Here is a 19140-nt window from a genome sequence, read left to right as displayed (position 1 = left end):
CAAGACAGGTGCTTATGCCACTGAGCTAAATCCCCAGCCCACATCCTCTTTATTATAGGTGTTATAAGTGATTAAATGGGGAACTTAATTCCATAAAGAATACTGCAGGACAACTAACTTACAGGAGTAGAACATGTTATTTTAAAAAGTAACTTTGCAGAAGGGAAGTTCAAAGTCATAAATTTATTTCCCCTAAGCCAGACTCAGTTAAATATCACATGCTTTACATGAAAAACCTAAAATACAAAATATAAGTAAAGGAGAGATGGTAAGAATCTAAAAGGTGGACTTTTGGAGGTAGGGGAGGGAGAAGGAATGATAGGATAAAGGAATTGAAAATAAACAAGTTATATTATATGTATGCAGGAATTTCCCAAAACAATGTTACTATTCTGTAATAGAAAAATGAACTAATATATATGTATAAATACGTACAACAAAAAGTTTATTTCTTTAATGATACGGCTACCATATTACCAGTTGGTAATCTAGAAATGTAGTATTATGTTTTGAGGCTCAACTAAATTAATTTGTGCCTTACCTTGGTATAGTTTTTTAAATGACTGCTAGGTTTGATAATGCACACTTTAATCTCACTGCTTGGGAGGCTGAACCAAGAGGATCACTGTGAGTGTGAGGCCTGCCTGAGCTTGTGAGTTCAAGGTCAGCCCAAACCACAAAGCAAGACCCTGTTTCATATGTAGATAGATAGATAACTCTAGGGTAAAAGTAATAACTGATTACTTGACTGGCAAATGTTAACTTCTTTTAATCTTCAACTTGTAAATCAGGTACTTTTACTGTGTTCTTTTTACAACTAAGCAAACTAAAGCTCAGAATTGTTAGATAATTTGTCCAAGTCTACACAGCTTTTAAATGGCAGAATGAGGATTCAAAACTAGGGGATCTGGCTCTATACCCTGTACCCCGATCGATACATGTTACACTACTTTTCTTAGCCTCCCCACCCGCTGTGGTCACCTAAGTAGACCAAGGAGACCTGCTTTCACCTGGGAAACCCCACTGGGCTTGTGTTTGGCTGTCCAGATCTGGACTGTGCTCCACCTGTACTAATCTTACATGTCCTTGAACCCACCACACATTTCCCGCTCAGATCTTTTGTATTTGATATAGCCTGTGCTGGAATATTGCTTATCCACAACTCATATCTCAATGCAAGTCCCTGCTTGTATTATTTCCCAGAGGACCTTCCCCATGAGTCCCAGCACTTCCTTTCACTCTGTATCCCCTTTCCCTGTTATTTTTCCATCAGTCATATCATAGTCTGGCATTGTGTATTCCCCTCACTAAGAAAGAAGCTACTTGAAGACTGATTATCTCTTTTTTGTTTTTTCATTGTTGTTGGTTTTTTGTTTTGTTTTTGTTTTTTTTAGACAGTGTCTTGCTTTGTAGTTCAGACTGGCCTTGAACTCACAGTGATCCTCCTGCCTCAGCCTCCTGAGTTCTGGGATTACAGGTGCATGCCACCGTGCCCCGCTCTTTTATCACTGCTTTTTTTATTGAATCTAAAGTGCATATGTTTCCACAAGTTAGTACTCAGAAAATCTAGATTTATCTTATAATTAGCAATGTGTCCTGGTTTAATCGGTAGTATTTTTTCTTTTGAAATTGCATTTCCAGTACATGATGTGACAGTCTTAGAGTCGGTGAAAATAAAATATTATTCCTACAGCCTAAATTCCTGAGTAACACATAGGTGGCATGCTGTAATTACTATCCAAAGGAATTGAGTGTTTGCTATGTGTCAAAACTATTTAAATATTTTAAAACCCCACAATTATCTTGTTATGAAATACTTGATGTTACCAAGGCAGTGTGGTAAGGAGAACTGAGTATGTGCAGATTTGGAAGGCTGAGAGTGTGCCAGTCTACATGGTAGCGTGTCAGGGTTTGTGTTTTTGGTTGTACTTACTCTTTCCATAGACCTTACTGAATGCCTGTTACTTGCCCAGAGTGGTGCAGGTGCTCATGAGAAGCTTGAGGCTCACAGAATCTGGAGAGGCACAGCATGCCTCTGGTGAATTCTCCAGTGAAAGCTTCCTGGAAGAGAGTTTGAAAATCTGGCATTGGGAAAGGAGATGGAACCTGGATTGGAGAGTGAGACCAAGCCAGTTTTGGAATAAAATCATGTCAGAGTTTGGATTTTTGTCCTCAGGGTCACAAATGGCTTCTAAGGTAGAGATGTGCTGGTTAGCAGTTCTCATCACACCGGAAGCCTCTTAGAAGCAGGTGAGGAGGTGGGGAGGGGGAGATAGGCCGGTTAAAGGTGCTTGAAACAATGTGGGGGAAGGCCAGATCTGAAAGGATGGCTGCAGGGTGTGAGGAAACAGCAGGCTCTGCAGAGACCGGGAGGACGGAGCGTTTCTGGACAGAGGCGTCTGACTTGAGTAGAGCCAGTGGGTGCCACCACCCGCTAAGGAAGGAAGACCCTCCCTGGGGAGTTGAGGGAGTTTGGGGCACAAGGAGTGAAGTGCAGCTGAAAACAGGGAGTTGGGGTCATGATGGATTTTAGAAAGATTACTTTGGTGTCAGCACAGGCTGTGAGTCACGCCCAGGGAGACAGAGGTCTAACAAACGGTAGTTTGGAAAGCAAGTGAATTGCAAAATTGTGTGGATCAGACTTTGGGAAGGGTAGGGAAGCATGTGAACAGGAAGTCCACGGTGATATTTGGCCTTCTGGTTTGACAACTAAGCAGGTGATGTTACCTGTCTCTAAAATCTGTTGAATTCAGTTGACAAGGAACTGAGGAAAATAATATTTAATAGTAGCAACTAATGTTTTATAGATCTTACTGTGCACCTGAAAACTCTTAGTTCACAAAACAGTCCTATGAGATTATCATCTTCATTTTCCAGGTGAGGCAAAGATACTGAAGCAAAGATCAGTTAAACAACTCGTTTGAGATTCACAGCAAGAAGGTGACAGAACTGGAGTCTGAACATAGGCAGTCTGTGCTTTCTCTTGATGACATGTCTCTGCATGACAAGCTTAGTTTGAACATACTGAATTTCCAAGATCAGTGGGGTGGCTGTGCAAAGGTTTCCAGAGATGGGAAAATATGTAGGTCCTAAGTTGAAGCAGGAGATTGGGACTAGACCTACAGATTGTGGAGAAAGCAGTAAATGTCAAGAAGGACTGAAGACACTCGAGGACAGAGGTGAGGGAGTAAGAGGAGAAAAGCAATAGGCATATATTCCTATCTGCAAACTAGTCATTTGGCATCTGGTTTATAGATCACATCAACATTTTTTTTGGAGGTAAAGAGACTTTTATTGGAAATAAGAATGACTCCTCGGTTTTCCAGGAGGGGTTCTGAGCAGGTGACCACATAGCCTCTCAATCCAGAGCTAATTATAGATAGGCAGAGGGCAGGAATTCCTCAGTAGTTTGATAGCCACCTATCACAGGTGATGCTGTGACCAGTGGGAATTGAGGCTTCTAGCTCAGTTCTTCAAGTTCAGAGTTTAAAAGAAACTGAGACTTTATTTTCTGTTCTTATTTCTTTATCTTTGTGAGACAGGGTTTCACTATACATTTCAGGCTGCCCTTTACCTCACTTGGTAGCCCAGGCTGACCTTGAACTCACAGCAATCCTCCTACCTCAGCCTCCTGAGTGCTAGGATTACAGGTATGTGGCCTGCAAAACAAGGATTTTAGAGAAAACAAAACTGGCAGTTTGGCATTTTAAGTTCCTTAGAACTCAGGAGCTTAGTAGGGAGGGACTGCACCTCCCTTCCGTGGACAGTGGGTTGCATCCTGTATTCCTAAAGAAGTTCATTCTTGCTTCAAAGTTCTAGTTCACTCTCTATTCTTATTTTAATTCTTATCAATCTGGGCACGCAGTTCTTGTCTCAGATTTATCCCTAGTTAGCTGCCTTACTCATAAGCTAACTAAATAAACTATTCTTTATATTCCTCCATTCCAAAGAAGTACCCCTAACTGCCATTAAGGGAAAGGGGCAAAGATCAAATCTGGCTTTTTTGAGTTAAGAAAGGTTGATGTAGGGAAGACAGCAGTTTGAGATTTTTTTTTTCCAGAGATCACGTCTAAGGAGCCTTTGATGGAAGTCTTACTGGGGTCAGTTATGGACTCTCTTCAGAGGGTCAGTCTAGCAAACTTCAGAAAAAGGAGTCTGGCACATTTATCATGGGTTCCATCTGTATGACCATTTGGAGTTTCACAGCCTCTAGGCAGAAAGAAACATTTTAATGCATGGCTCGAGTATAAGGGCCAGAGAGAAAGATAGATTGAGATACATAAGTTAAAGGAATCAAGTTTAGACAGTGTTTTTTAAGAAACTGAAATAGAAATCATAACTAGCTGGATCTTAGACCTTCCTGCTCATGAAGGTTATCCTCAATAGCTTTTTATTGTTTTAAGGTCTTCTTCACCTCATGTTAGTTATTTTTCCAAAGACAATAGATCTCATTTACTAGTGCACAAGTCATAAGAAGATCAAGAGTAATACAGTTTTGAATATCAATTTCGGCTAAGGAATTTAAACATTCTTGCTGAGCTTCTATAGCTGTCTCTATGGCTTCCTAATCTTATTAAACCATAGTAGTAATAAGAGGTATAGCTGGAGACTGCCAGCAGGGTCTGTGTAGTAATTAGAGCCTCCCCTTTCATATCTAGCCTATATTACGATTATTTTATATAACTTTGTGGGTATACTTTGCTGTGAGGTGTTAAAGACCAAGTCAAAGTGAAATGTGTGTCAGTCAAAATAACCTGTCTCTATATCAAGGTCAATTAAGGATCTCCCGGGGTTACTTTTAGGACCATGCCTAGAGCCTCTTAGCTCCTCTATCAGTGCGCCCTGCTAGGATGAATCATAGTCTTGCTTGAGCATATGGCTTCTCTTGGAAATACAGGTGACATTTCTCTTTTTGGTGACCCTCATTTTAGCATAGTGAATGTTAGTTGACTTCTGACCTCTAGGGTCCAGTAGTCTTTCCGTTCACAAGGTTGAGTGACTCATCAGAGTTGTGGGATCCTTTTAGTGCCTAATGTCCTGGGTCCTTGTTAATTCTGGAGGGCCAGGGCCAAATGTTGGCTGTCCTGTTAGTTCAATTAGGGTTTTTAGCTTCGGTTTTCAAGCCTCAGTTGTTGAATACTCAGATCAGTTACGGCAGTATTGAAGTTGAAGAAATAGGTTTAACTCATGATTTTATCTGAATATACAGCACTTTGGAATATAAAATATATCCAGAGAACTGTTACTTCTTTATCAATCATGGTTATGATTGGTAATGTTAGACATCACATTTCTGTAGGATGTTAACAGATAGCTATAGAGATTTGTAGGGAAAATTTGAGATCCAAGAGCAGTGTAGCATTTTAGCATATCATGATGCTGTTACATTAGAACTATCAGAGTTTTAACTCTAAAAATACATTTAAAATCCCATTTTAGTGTAATAGCTTTCTGGTCATTTGCCTTTATTTAACTACAAAATATTAAATGATATAAAGAAATTTTTACCTAAATTTGTTATCTTTTAATAGAAGGCCATTTAAAATAGAACTTATTTGTTTAAAAATGCACTGTCCAAGTTACTGATGCCACCTGGGCATGGTGGGACACACCTGTCATCCCAGCACTTGGGAGGCTGAGGTAGGAGGGTGCTTCCGAGTTCCAGGCCAGCCTGAGCTGCATAGTGAAACCCTGTCTCAAAAAGACAAAACAAAAAAACACCAAGTTATTAATGCCTAGTCTGTAATCATTAAAGTGACATTGTCTAGACTGCGTAGTGCTTAGGTACCTCCTCTTAACTGTTATAACGCAGTTATATAACAATCACACAGATGTATGCCTGGGAAGTATCCACATCTGGCTATCTCATATTGGATTGGCTTGCACTTTTTATCACAAGTAGCTGTAACACAAGGAGAGTGAGTTACTTGAAGCTGAAAAATTTTACCACCACAGACAACTTTAGCCTGGAAGTCACCAGTATGATAAGATGTTTCTTAAGTTTTACATCTTTAAAGGCCTGTACACTTGGGGAAATACAAATGCATTAAGGTACCATGTGGTTAGCCATAATTAGTGTCACAGCTCTGTAGAAATCTTTGTATATATTTGCTTAGTTTTTACTCTTAGGGCAAAATTTAGGCTCCTTTAACAGGTTTAAAGGGTATAACTGCTGATAAAAAGGACATCTTTAGAGCTCTTATAAATTTAGAACATGGTGGTGATGACCGCAAATAGGCTTATTACCCAGTGTATAAGTATTTCATTTATAAAATGATAGTCTAGTCAGAGCCACTAGATGTAGATTAAGTTTTAAATGGCAGAATAAGATTTAAAGATATGCCAGATTTTCATAGTGGTATCTCAGTTCATGAACTTAATTTGTTAGGGCCTGGAGCCATAAGTTTGGCCTCCAGCATCACATAAATCAAAAAGCCTGTAACTGGAGACCCTGGATTCCTTCAGCTGTTGATTTGAGCAACAGGACGTTTTACCACAGCGTCTTGGTTTTCAGGGAAGAGACAAAAGTAGGGAAATAAGGATTAGCTTATACAAAGTATAATTTAGATAGTGAAAGGTATGACTTAAATGGTGAATATTTAAGAATTTATTTCAGTAAAAGACATTGCCATTAATCTCCTCCAAATACTTCTGCTTTCTTAGAACACACTCCTAAGTCATGCCTCAGTTCTGAATCAGTTCTGGAAGCCCATGTATGTCTTTTTGTGGTTGCTTTGGTTTCGTGTTCTTTTTAACTAGGGGGAAAATCCAGATGTTTCATGGTACCTGATCTGGCAGATAAAGTCACACAAAAATGTTTTTACACTGGTACCTTGATTCATGAACTTTATTCTTCCCCACAGTTCTGGTCCCAAACCGATTTGAATGAGAAACGAATCAAATTCAATGGTTAGGCTCAATGTTTACCTTATAGGAAAGTTTCATTTGGTTCTCGACCAGTTCTGTTTGTGATCAGAATTGTGGTGAGAATTCAGTTCCTGAACCACAGTAGTACTGTATTTGATAGAAATTTTAGTAATTGTTTTGAATCAATTCAGGACATCCAGCTGGGCATGGTGGTGCACACCTGTAATACCAACACTTGGGAGGCTGAGGCAGGAGGATCGTTGTTGAGTTCAAGTCCAGGCTGGGTTACATAGTGAATTCAAGGCCAACTTGAACTGCATAGTGAGACCCTGTCTCAAAAAACAAAAACAAAAAAAGCAGAACATCCAGAGGCAGCCACAAAAAGATTCATGAAAGAGAATTTCTTTAAAAAGTAGCGAAATGATGAAATAAGCATGTTCAAAGAGGAAGGTAATATTTTAAGGGGGATTAATAACTTACATTAGAGGCCAATGATTTAGCATAAGTGCCTGCCTGGCAAGTATGAGGTTGTGAGTTCAATCCCCGGTACAAAAAAAAAAAAAAAAAATGTTAGACCCAGATGTGGTGATACATGCCTGCAATCCCAGCACTTGGGAGGCTTTGGCAGGAGAATTGCCGCAAGTTTGAGGCCAACATGGACTATATAATGTATTCAAGGTCAGCCTGAATTACATATCAAATCTTGTTTCCATAACATAAAATAATAATTTTAAATGTTTATTTAAACATTTACCACGCATACCTGTCAATGTTTTCAGTCATTCTGTTCTTAGTCCCAAGCTACTGTATCCTATAATTACTTTTGTAGTCTGCAATTTTGATAGTTACTCTCCTGAAATGCTGAGGAACAGAGTAGGTAATGGAGGAGAATGTTGTGATGCCTTTATGAATAACCTAGCCTTACACTTGTCTGCTGGCTCCCTACGTTGGCCTCATCTGGAGTTCCAGGACTCAATTCTTGGAGCTCCCGGACAGGGTCTTTTCCTGGTAGCTACTGATGGCCAGCAGAGGGTGCACTAGGCCCACAGCTTGAAGAAGCAAAGGCTCATGAATTCATGCCTTCTTACTCAAATTTTTTTATTCATTTGAGCTTGGCAGTTTATATGATAACATTAGGAAGGTCTGAGGTGCAAAAATAAAATCAAGAAGTAAATCTGTAGAAGAAAAGCGAGTCTGGTGTGGTAGGTGAAGTCTGCACAGTAGTATTGCTCAGGGCTCCTTGAGATGCTGGTAATGTGTCTCAATCTAATACTGGTTACAGAAATGTACCATTTATGAAACTCCATCAAATGTTCTCAGGACAGAGTTCTCAGGAACTCTGTCCATCAAATGGTATGTGCATGTACAATTTTCATATGTGTATTTAAACTCCAGTAAAAAAAGTATTTGAAATAAACTCTGTGTATGCCACAAGATAGGCAAGATAGGGTTACAGCAAGCGGATCCTTTTCCCCCTATAATTCTTAACCCTATCTGGGTAACCAGACCCCCTGAGAATGTTACAAGCCCTAGGCCAAGAGCTTTGCAGCAGCACAGGAAAAATGAGTGAAGGATACAAATCCATGGTTTAGAGCAAAGGAAATACAAATGACCCTAAAAACATGGGAAGATGCTCAGCCTTGCCAGGTTGGGTAGCACATGCATGTAACCCCAGCACCTGAGAGGCTGCAACAGGAGGACCACAAGTCTGAACTCATCACTGTAGGACCCTGACTCAAAATAAAGTTAAAAAGGGCTGGAGATGTAGCTTAGTACCAAAGCCCCGAGTTCAGTCCCCAGTGTCACACACACACAACTCAGCCTCAGTCTTCAAAGACTGAGATTAGTGTGGCCCTGTGGCTGTCACCTGTAATTCCAGTAGTCAGGAGACTGAAGCAGGAGGATCACAAGTTTGAGACTTGTTTGGACAGCTTAACAAGATCCTGACTTGAGCCCCTCTGTCCCACAAGGACAGAGAAGTGCTTACTGCAAGTGCACTAAAATACCTTTTTTCTTTTTTTGAGACAGATTGATTTTGAATTCACTATGTAGCTTAGGCTGGCCTCGAACTCACAGTGATCCTCTTGCCTCAGCCTCCCCAGTGCTGGGATTACAGGCATGCACTACAAAGTCCAGCTAACATAACCATTTTAAACCTATCACACTTGACATTTGAGATGTCAAAACTTCAGAACACACATGGGAACAGGGCTGGAGGAGGAGGTTGGCAACAGCAACCAAAAAATCAGAACACAAGGTAACACCAGGAGCTCTGGCCCCTGACCTTGTCCGCCACCATCCTTGGAAACACATCTCTTGAGTTTCTTATCTATTTCCGCAGTGTTTCTTTATGAAAGTATAAGGGCTACAGATATATGTTCTTAGCTGTCCATCCTGCTTTTTCACTGACACTTTTCGCCCACTACGCAAAGTTTCTTCCAGGTTTTTTCAGTGACACAGGATTTTAGTGTGGATGCACCAAGCTTCCCCACCCTGCCCTTGGTAAAGATGCACATCTGAATAGTTTCCAGTCTTGTAACCATGACTGCAATGAATAACCTTTTACCTCATGTCATCGATGCAATAGATTGATAGACTTACAATTCTAGTAGGTATTTCCAAATCAGCAGGACTGCCGTTTCACAACCCCACCAGCGATGTCTGAAATGGGTAGAGTTGTGAAATGCCTAGCTATGTGGATGGTGGTTTTGAGACACGCTCTTGCTATGTATGTCAGGCTGGCCTTGAACTCTCAACGATCCTCCTGCCTCAGCTTCCCAAGTGCTGGGATTACAGGTGTGCACCACCATGCCCAGGGCTGTGTTTTGATTTTTGAAACACATTAAAAACTTTGCAAAATAAAACAGTTTAAGTGCTCTACATCCTATGCTCAGAGCCTTTGGGCATTTGTGCTGCTTATAACTGCCCCATTTCAGAATGGCTGGGTTGCTGTGTTGCAGCACTGGGGGTTGAACCCAGTGCCTCCTAATTCCCCTCCAACCCTGGATTTGGTTTTCAAACTGGAATTAACCTGTGTCTTAGTGAGAGCCTTCAGCTGATTCTACACATCACAGGTTTCTGATTCAGCTGAACTCCAAGAATTCTTGTGTGTTCTAAACCAGTCTGTCTTCTTCACTGTTGACACTCAACCATAATTTTTCAAAGTGTTACAAATATATGTATTTCTTTTATGCCCAAGAAAAAGAGCACTTTTCCCCAGAAAGGTGTGCCTGTGTCCTCCGAGTCCTTCATAGGACACCTTGCTTAGTGTCTCTCCACATCTTCCCTCCTGTCTGAGATGAGTCTCTGCTCTGATATCACTTGAATCCCCACCTTCCTACCTTCTCAGGCACTCTTCCTGTTTTGTCCGTACACCCTGTCTTCCCTCATCTCTTAGGGATTTTTGTTTGTTTGGGGGAGGGTGGTGGTTTTATTGTTGCAAGTCTTAATTGGTTTCATTTGTGATTTCAGAACAGGGTGGCAGTCTGGCCTAAAAATGCCTGAGTGCCCTGTTCTGCCAGGTAGACAGGCTTTATTTAGCCATAGAGATACTTGCATCTTTGAAAAAATCAATATTTTAAAAACCCCATCCTCACAAAGAAGCTCCCTTTCTACCCAGCTTTTGCTGAATACTGAGAAAACAGATGTGTGCCAGTTAAAACTAACCTTCACAGCTGGGGATAGCTAAGCAGCATAAGCGCCTACCTGGCAAGTTCAAGGTCTTGAGTTTGATTCCAAGTACAAAAAAAAAAAAAAAAAAAAAATAAGCAAAGCAAATCTTAAGAGAAGAAAAATATGTCTTCATTGAAAATGTATGAGACGTAAGGAAGAAAATCACATGGTCACATGCCCTTTGTTACTTCTTTGGCCCCAGCTCTCACGGATGGCCACAATCAGCGTTTTGTCCTAGTGTTGCAGAGCTGCAGAGCTAGACTGGCCCTGTTAGAAGGTTCACCTCGAGATGCCTAACCCTCTGCAGAACCTTGTACACACTGCCCAAGCCCCTGTGCCTTTTTATTCTGAAAAATTAGGATAATAAGGCCTGAGAGCTTGGAGGGATTGAAATGAGCCATGTGACCGAGCATTGCCTGACTTGTGGCATCCAGTGCGTGTTGGCTACTGCTGTAATTATCATCATTGCTATCTTAAATGTGTGTGTGTGTGTGTGTGTGTGTGTGTGTGTTGCTGATAAACTATAACAGTGTCATACATCCTTCTTTTTAATTTGCGATTATTACGAATATTTAATGTCACAAAATATTCCTCAAAACATTATTTTAGGATTGTATAATAGCCTGTCATTTAAATACATTCCTAATTTATTCTGCACTTAACTATTTTGCTATAATGAACTGTGTGTGAGTTGAAACCCTCCGTGTCAGTATGTACATATAAGAGCGTGTGCATGTGCGCATCTCTATCCACATCTGATGAGGAGGCTGATTATTTTCTTAGACTAGAAGTTTATGTCTGGAGCTCCTGGGTGGGAAGGTTTGCACTGTTTCCAATGTCCAGTGCACACTGAAAACTTGCCTGATGGCACAGATACCAACCATGTGCACCCTGAGCAGCTGGCACACTGGGGCTGTCTCACCACACTGTCTCACAGAGTGATGCACTTTCTAAGTATCTCTTGCTGCCATTTCTTTTTGTTTTTCTTCTTTTTTTTTTTAACCAGAGATCAAACTCATGACCTCATACTTGCCAAGCAGGTGCTTATGCCACTGAGCTAACCCTCCAGCTCATTGCCGTTTCTTTAAAGCTGGGTTTCGCCACATTTCACTGGAATATTGGGAGTTGGTCTCCCAATACTCTTGGTGCTTCCATCTTTGTTACTTATATTAATACACTAACGTAGCAGCTATGTGGCACATTAGCCTGTTTCCCACCTAGTGTGTCTTCCTAGGGGTGGAATATAATCTCTGGTGATGGTTTTTCTTGTTTCTCTGTTTTCACTGCCCTAAGTTGTTCAACACCAAGGCATTTCCCTGGTGACAGCTCAGGACCCAAATCCCAGGAGTAGTTCTAAAGAAACCTGGCTCCGATAAGGGCAAGTTTGGGTGGGCTGGCCCGCACTGTGAACCTGGGTAGCCTGATCCACATTGTTGGCTAGATCAGGTTTTTTCCGTTCAGTGTTCTTTCATCTGGGTTTATCCTGCTAGTGTGACTCTAACTTCCCAGAATGGGAGCTAGAAGTTTTAAAAATAAAACCAGCAAATATTGTAGCATGCTCTATATTTTTAAAAGTACACACACACACAACATGCCCAGCTCCTACCTTCAGTTTATGTTCAGGTGAGCTCCAACAGAGGAAGCTGCCATGGAGTGTGAGCAACATTGTCCCTGGCAAGGTCTGAATCTTTATCAATCATGTTGCTTGAGAAAAGGACAGCTAGAGGGACACAAATGACCTCAGGAAATAACGCTAGCTTTGTGCCATGGAAGAAAAGCTGAGAGGGATTGAAGGAATAGAGACCCAGTGCCTCAGAATAGATGTGGGTCATTAGGTTTTCAGTCAAGGGCTGGATCTGCCCTCATATCTTGGGGGTGGCAGTGGGAGAAACTGCAGCCTGATGATCTAGGCTTCTCCTCCAGCTCTCCAGACCCGCCACTTCCTGTGGGCCTCAGGTAAGTCACAGCACCGAGTCTCTTGTGTCCCCAGCTGCAAATGGAAATAACTTACCTCTCTTTGCCAGCTTAGAACTGCTTTGGAGGGCTCTAGAAATGGTTTGTGGGAGCTGAGGATTTAGCTCAGTGGCGTAAGCACCTGCCTTGTAAGCAGGTGGTTGTGAGTTCGATTCTTGGTACCGATAAAAATGAAAAAGACAAAAAAAAAAAAAAGAAAGAAATGGTTTGTGTAAGGCCAAGAACTTCATAGTGTAGAATACGAGGGACTCATTAAACTGGGTTTAGTAACCACGAGGGAAAGACTCCAGTAAGCCTTCTGCTCTTTTCCTTTTATACGTTTATTTTTCCATTTATTATTTTACAACATTCTTGGAAAATCACACACATGGGGCTAAAGATGAAAAGTCATGTCTCCCCTGTGCTCCTCTGTCTTATTCTGTAGGGGAGGGGAGGACAAAAGAGAGAGAGATGTTGTGGCTTTGTATACCTCTTTCCTGGCTTTAAAAAGACCAAAACTCATACATGTTCCTGTGTATATATATCTTCAATATATATACACACATACACTTGTTCGTACAATTTTATTCTTTCAATTTTTAAAAATTCCTCCACATACTGCACCTTGCTTGGGCTCTTTAATAATCATATCTTGTAGAGTTCTGTGCATCAGAGCTATCCAGTGCGCTTTTCTATGGTCATTTTGTATCTCCAGTACCTCCATTCCCCTACCAATATCATTCATTTTGAAAATTAAAATAAAATAGTGCATTAAAATGCTTCTTAAGTTTGTACTCTGAAGTGAAGTTGCTGGTGACACAGTTTTAACATTAGCCAGAAACACCAAGCTGTCAGGCTCCACTCCCACCCAGTGTGTTTGAGTGTGCACTTGCCTACAGCAGCTCTCAGTGGGAGGGAAGCAGCTGGCAGTGCCTGGAGAGGGTTCTTGGTTGCCTTGGTCTGGATGCTAAACCTCCTGCAGTAAGACAATGTCCCACAACAGAGAATTCAGTCAGTAGGGCCAATACTGAAAATCTAGACCTGTGCTAGATATTGACATTTTTTGTTTATTTTTGTTTTTGGTTTGGTTTTTTTCAAAACAGGGTTTCACTATGTAGTTCAGGCTGGCCTTGAATTCCCTGTGTAGCCCAGTGTCATTCTTTTTTAATCTTGCCATCTGGTAGTCTGAAAAATGAAACCTAATGTTATTTTATGCATCCTTAGGATAATGGAGTTATTTTTACTTCTTTATGTATTATTTGAACTTATTATAGTGAACATGCATTCTTTTTGTAATTCTTTCAAAAAACCATTAAAATTAAAAATTCTGTACTTTTTAAACTATTCTTTGCAGTCTTTTCTTAAAATTTGATCATATAAGTGCCTACTTTTTCCCCTCGCAAGGTTTAGAAGTCCTTGGTGTGGCCCTTGAGAAGCCAGCAGCTTCTTCAAGTCTCCCTTCTTTTTTTTTTTTTTTTGTCTTTTTCCTTTTTATCGGTTCCGGGGATCCAACTCACGACTGCCTCCTTGCAAGGCAGGCGCTCATGTCGCTGAGCTAAATCCCCAGCCCAAGTCTCCCTTCTTCTGTCTTCAGAGTGTGTCTGTTTCTCTTCCACAGCACCTTCTTTCTTCCAGTGGCCAGCCCCAGGCCCAGGAGCCAGCTCTCAGAATCATCTCAGCCCAAAACTATACTTATCACAGACTAGGATTCCAATCCGGAATGTAGCCTGTTGCTGACCTCAGGGAACTCACCAGACTCACCAGCCCAGACACTAGATAAAGATCCTCACACTTCTCAGCTTTGAAAACTGAGATCCAGTCACTCAGTGAATTTCCTGAGCTGTCACAGCTGAGCTGGGTATGCTGGTGCTGGCCCAGAGCCTGGAGCTGCTCCATGCTCGCATTCTATGACCTCTAGGGGCCATGAATGTGGAGCAAGAGTGGGGCCCAGTCCTCACCTGCCCGGCACAGCTGGGCCCCTCAAGCAGTTGGCTCAGAGCAAGCTAGAGCCAGTCTTGAAGTGTCCTTGGAAGACTTGGGGATATGACCTGGATGTTCCCATGGAAATGTCCCAGGTGGCAGAAATACATATACCTGCCTTTGCAAATGCCATGTATCAGGCTCAATGAATAGCAGACTTTCAAAGTGGGCAGATGTCTCCCGGCTCTGGTGCCAGTGACAGGACTTCTGCCAGCAGTTGTGCCCATCTGATCTGCAGCCCAGTGTGTTTTTCTCAGAAAACAAAGGGATATGGAGAATGCCTGGTCTGACAGCTCTCTCCACTATCCTGAATTCACACTCATCAGGCCAGTGGAATGGAGTGTCCAGGATGCATTGCCATCCTGCCATTGCTAACTTATAGGGCAGCAAGAGGCTTTTGGTGGGAAAGACCTGGATGCTGGTCCTGTCCACAGCCAGATGGGTCACTTGACCTCCTTGGGCTTCAGCCTCCTCCCTAATTGGTTTTTGGAAACACTTGTGTTCTCATTTTCAATCTTTAGTTTTCTCAAAAACATTGCCAAATAGATAAGGCTGGCTAAAATAAGGTATTTAGAGTTTGGAATAAATCCAGTTTTTGTTTGTTGGCTTTTATTTGTAAGTAATAGGTGCTCATAATAGTGAAGAGAAGGAAGAGCCAAGCAAAAAACAATTCAAAAAGAGCACCCATAATTCCACCCACCTAGGCAGTATGTTGTTGTTATCTCTTGCTTGGATTCTTCTAGATAAGTATTTCTTCACCGGGATTGGATGTGCTTTAGAGGAAGAGAGCCCTTGGACCCACTAAAACTGTGGGCTTAGGTCTCATGACTGTGTCAGTTGTCAGGCTCCTGTCTCCTCCAGATAAGAAGCATTGTCTTGGTTTTTTGTTTGTTTTAGGCAGTGCTGGGATCAAATCCAGGATCTTCCACACACTTAAGCAAATGCTGTACTGTTCAGTCATATCCCCAACCGTGTCTTAGATATTTTTAGGTGTATATGTTAAACTTATTTTTAAACGGGATCTTACCATACAGGCTTTTTCGCAATCTTTTATTTTTACCTACTAATATATGACCCTGTTTTTAATACTCTGATAATTTCTGTTCCATTGCTTAGCTAAATTTGATTTAAAAACCCCTTTTTGTGGGCTATTTGGAATATTTTTGTTGTTTTCCTGTTACAAAGAATGCAAAGGAGACACAAACTGGAGGAAGAAGGAACTAATGACAAAGCAAGAAGAAAAACATGGAAAATGTAAACACCTGAGACAAAGGTGCTTTAAAGCCACAAAAGCAAACCAAGTTATCCTACAGTGCACTGGAATTACCAGTAAGAAACAAACAAGGGGTTAAGGCTCATTTTCAGCCCATTGCATTTAAGTCAACAAATACATATTGGACAGCTGTTGTTACCCAGCACCAAATGCTTTGAACCTGACAGGTGGCCCAGCCACTGGCCTCACAGAGCTTTTGGGAGAGAACCACATGAGACTACTTCATACACACATGATATTTTGAGTTTAGCAAGCCTGACAAACTCTGCAGAGGTACCCTCCTGTACCTTTCTGGCTCACCATGTGCCCTTCTCCCTGCCTTTGAGGAGGCTGCATGTTTTAGTCTCCAGTAAAGGCCAACTTCAAGCTCACATCCATCACAGTGCTTGCACTGAATGTCTCTGAATAAGGCCATTCAGCCCTTCAGTCTCTTCAGAAACAAGTAGCCTATTACTGTCTGACTCAGCCCTTTCCTGCTTGTCTGAAACTTTTCCTTATCCGACTGCTTCCCACTCCGTTTCCCTCTGAGTGGTTCCAAACCTCACAGAGCGAGTCTGTCATTTTCTACAGCCTGGAGATCTAAAGTCTTTTAGACCTTCTTTGGGTGATGCCTGGTCCTACAATCTGCTCTTTCAGTCTGCAGTGACCTTCCCTGGCAGGAAGGGCCTATGAGCCCCTGTAGATTCATCAAACCAAGCACATGCGCAGACCTTTCCACAGAGAACTTGTGGACAGATGGTCACAGCATGGGGCAGCAAGGCCCAGATCTTTGAGAACAGACCATTCTGGTGACACTGGAAAAGGCTATAGCTTCCAGAAGTGAGCGAGGATGGAGAGGAAGATAGACCAATCATGGCTGGGGGACCTGATCGTCTATCCTTCCAAAACAAGCCACTGGGCTTTAGAGCAAAGTTTCTACCACAGAAGTGCATGCTGATCTCTTGGGAATGGGCTACCCAGTAGATTCCATCCAGCAGATCTTGGGTGGGACTTAAGACTGTAGACCTAATCAGGGATTTTTCTGGGATGAATTCTGTCTTAGTTACTTTTCTCATTGCTAAGACAAGATACCCAATACCCAGAATTAAAGTAGGAAAGGTTTATTTGGCTCACAGTGTGGCTGACTCCAGGGTAGGGTGCCATGGCAGAGAGACATCACAGAAGAGAAACAGTTCATGGAGGGCAGAAGGCAGCAGAGCAAGGGAAATGATGAGCCTCTTTCTGTCCCTTATATTGTATCCAGGCTACTGGGATTATTGCAGTGCCAAACCAATCACATCTAGATCCAAACCATAACATTCTGCCCCTGGCCTCCCAGAGACTCATGTACAGTCCTTCATTCATAGAGCATTTGGTCCATCTCCAGGAGTTGCCAAAGTCCTAACACTTTAAGCATTGCTGAAAAGTCCATGTCCCAAGTCTCCTCTGAGATTTAAGCAAACTCTTAGCTGTGAGCCCCCATACAAGTGAAAAGAAACTTACACACTTCCAACATAGAATGCATGAGATAAACATTACCATCCCAAAAGGTACAAGTTAAATACAGGAATAGGACCAAAACATAATCTAGCAAGGCAAACGTTAAGTCTTGTAGTTTCATGTGCAGCATATGAGGCAATCTGTCGCAAGATGTGAACTCCAAAAGGCTCCTAAGGCACTTCTGGGGTGGTAGCTCCAGTGGCTTCTCTTTTGGCCTGGCTGTGCTTCCTCATTACAGTTTTGCTCAGAGAGTCCATGTTCCTGGGTTCTCCAAAGTTCTGGGTCTCCAGTGCACCTTTGGCTTCACACGGCTTCACACAGCTTCACACACATGCACTGCCCTCTCAGGGGTACACTGCCTGACTTCCCGGCCGCCTCCTAAAATCTGGGTGGGATTCTTCCTGACCTCACAACTTTCGTATTCTGTATGCACCTAAAACTATTGCCATGTGAATGATGCAAAGATCTGTCACCAGCTGGAGCCATGACAAGGCTTCCTTCTCTTTCAGCTGTAGGGATCAAGTGTCTGGATCCCTGAGCACTCTGAACCCAATTCTGAGGAACAAATTCTCTAGGCCACTGTCATTCTGGAGCATAATGTCCGTGGCTCTGTTCTCAAAGCAAATTCATGTTTTCAGCTTTGAGACTGCAAAGGTTGGAGTTCTGTTGGTTCTTGTGATGTCCTCAGGCCATCTTTTCTGTTGTCTTGCTCATAAATACTTAACTTTTTCTTGCTAGTCTTTTCAGCAATCAATTTCTCCTCTGTTCCATCTCAGTTTTAGTGGAGTTTCCTTCTGGCCAAACTCACAATGTTTTGAATCATTTTTCTGGGCTCTTTGCTTTTGATTCTCAACATAAATCTGGCTAAGTGCCCTCAACAGTAGTCATGCCACTCCCTTAATATTATTCTAAAAGATGATTTAGTCTACCACTCTTAGTCTTAGTCTTAGGTGTAGTCTCTGGACACGAGCAAGACACAGACAAACTTTCTGCCAGGCTGTAATACACATCATCTGGAGTCCAATGGCTAATACTTCTTCCTTGCATAAACCTCTGAGTCTGATATTTACTGGCAGGATTTTTATCAGCCTTTTGATCTTCTTAGCTCTGAGCCTAAGGTGTACGAGCTCTACATTTTTAGATGACATCTCCCAACTTTCCCTAACTCCTCCCCACAGCCAGTTCCAAAAGCTCTGAACCACATGGTCAGGTACAGTCACAGCAACAAACCCACTTCTCTAGTGACCAATTTCCGTCTTAGTTATTTTTCTCATTGCTGAGACAAAATACCCAACACCCAAAGTTAAACAAGGAAAGGTTTATTTGGCTCATAGTTTGTAGAGGTTTCAGTCCATCCATAATCAGCTGAGGCATCAGAGAGGAGAAATAGTTCTTGGCAGGCAGAAGTTAGCAAAGCACATAAGGGAGAAGTCAAGCCTCTTTGTGTCCCTTCTATTGTATCTAGGCTACTAAGATTAGGGCTGTGCCAAACCAATCCGTGGACTGATTTAGTAATTGTATACCTTAATCACACTATTATGCACTCTAGATTCAGCCACCTCTGAAAAAGCCCCACCTATGACTGCATTACACGTTGCTGAGACCCAAACCATAACAAGTACACTAGATGTCAGCCACCATAGACATATTTCAAAGATTTGTCTTCCATTCTGCCAAATTTTTCACTTAAAAGCCTAGGCAAATCCACAATATCTTATCTGAAATGAATTTTGGAATTCAGATTTCATGAAATTTTAGAAATTTAATACAGGATTATACTGTATAATATGTATCATTCCCAGTAGGGAAAACAGGACAGAGCAACTGAAAATAGCTTCATGTCAGTTCAGGTCAGGTGCTATCAGCAAATGAGTTTGTCTCACACTTACAGGGAAGATGGAGAAGGGAGAATTTGC

The sequence above is a fragment of the Cavia porcellus genome, unplaced genomic scaffold, assembly GCF_034190915.1.
Source record: "Cavia porcellus strain 051 isolate PalLab524CR breed Dunkin Hartley unplaced genomic scaffold, mCavPor4.1 scaffold_5, whole genome shotgun sequence".
Lineage (NCBI taxonomy): Eukaryota > Metazoa > Chordata > Mammalia > Rodentia > Caviidae > Cavia > Cavia porcellus.
This window is presented reverse-complemented; position numbering follows the sequence as displayed.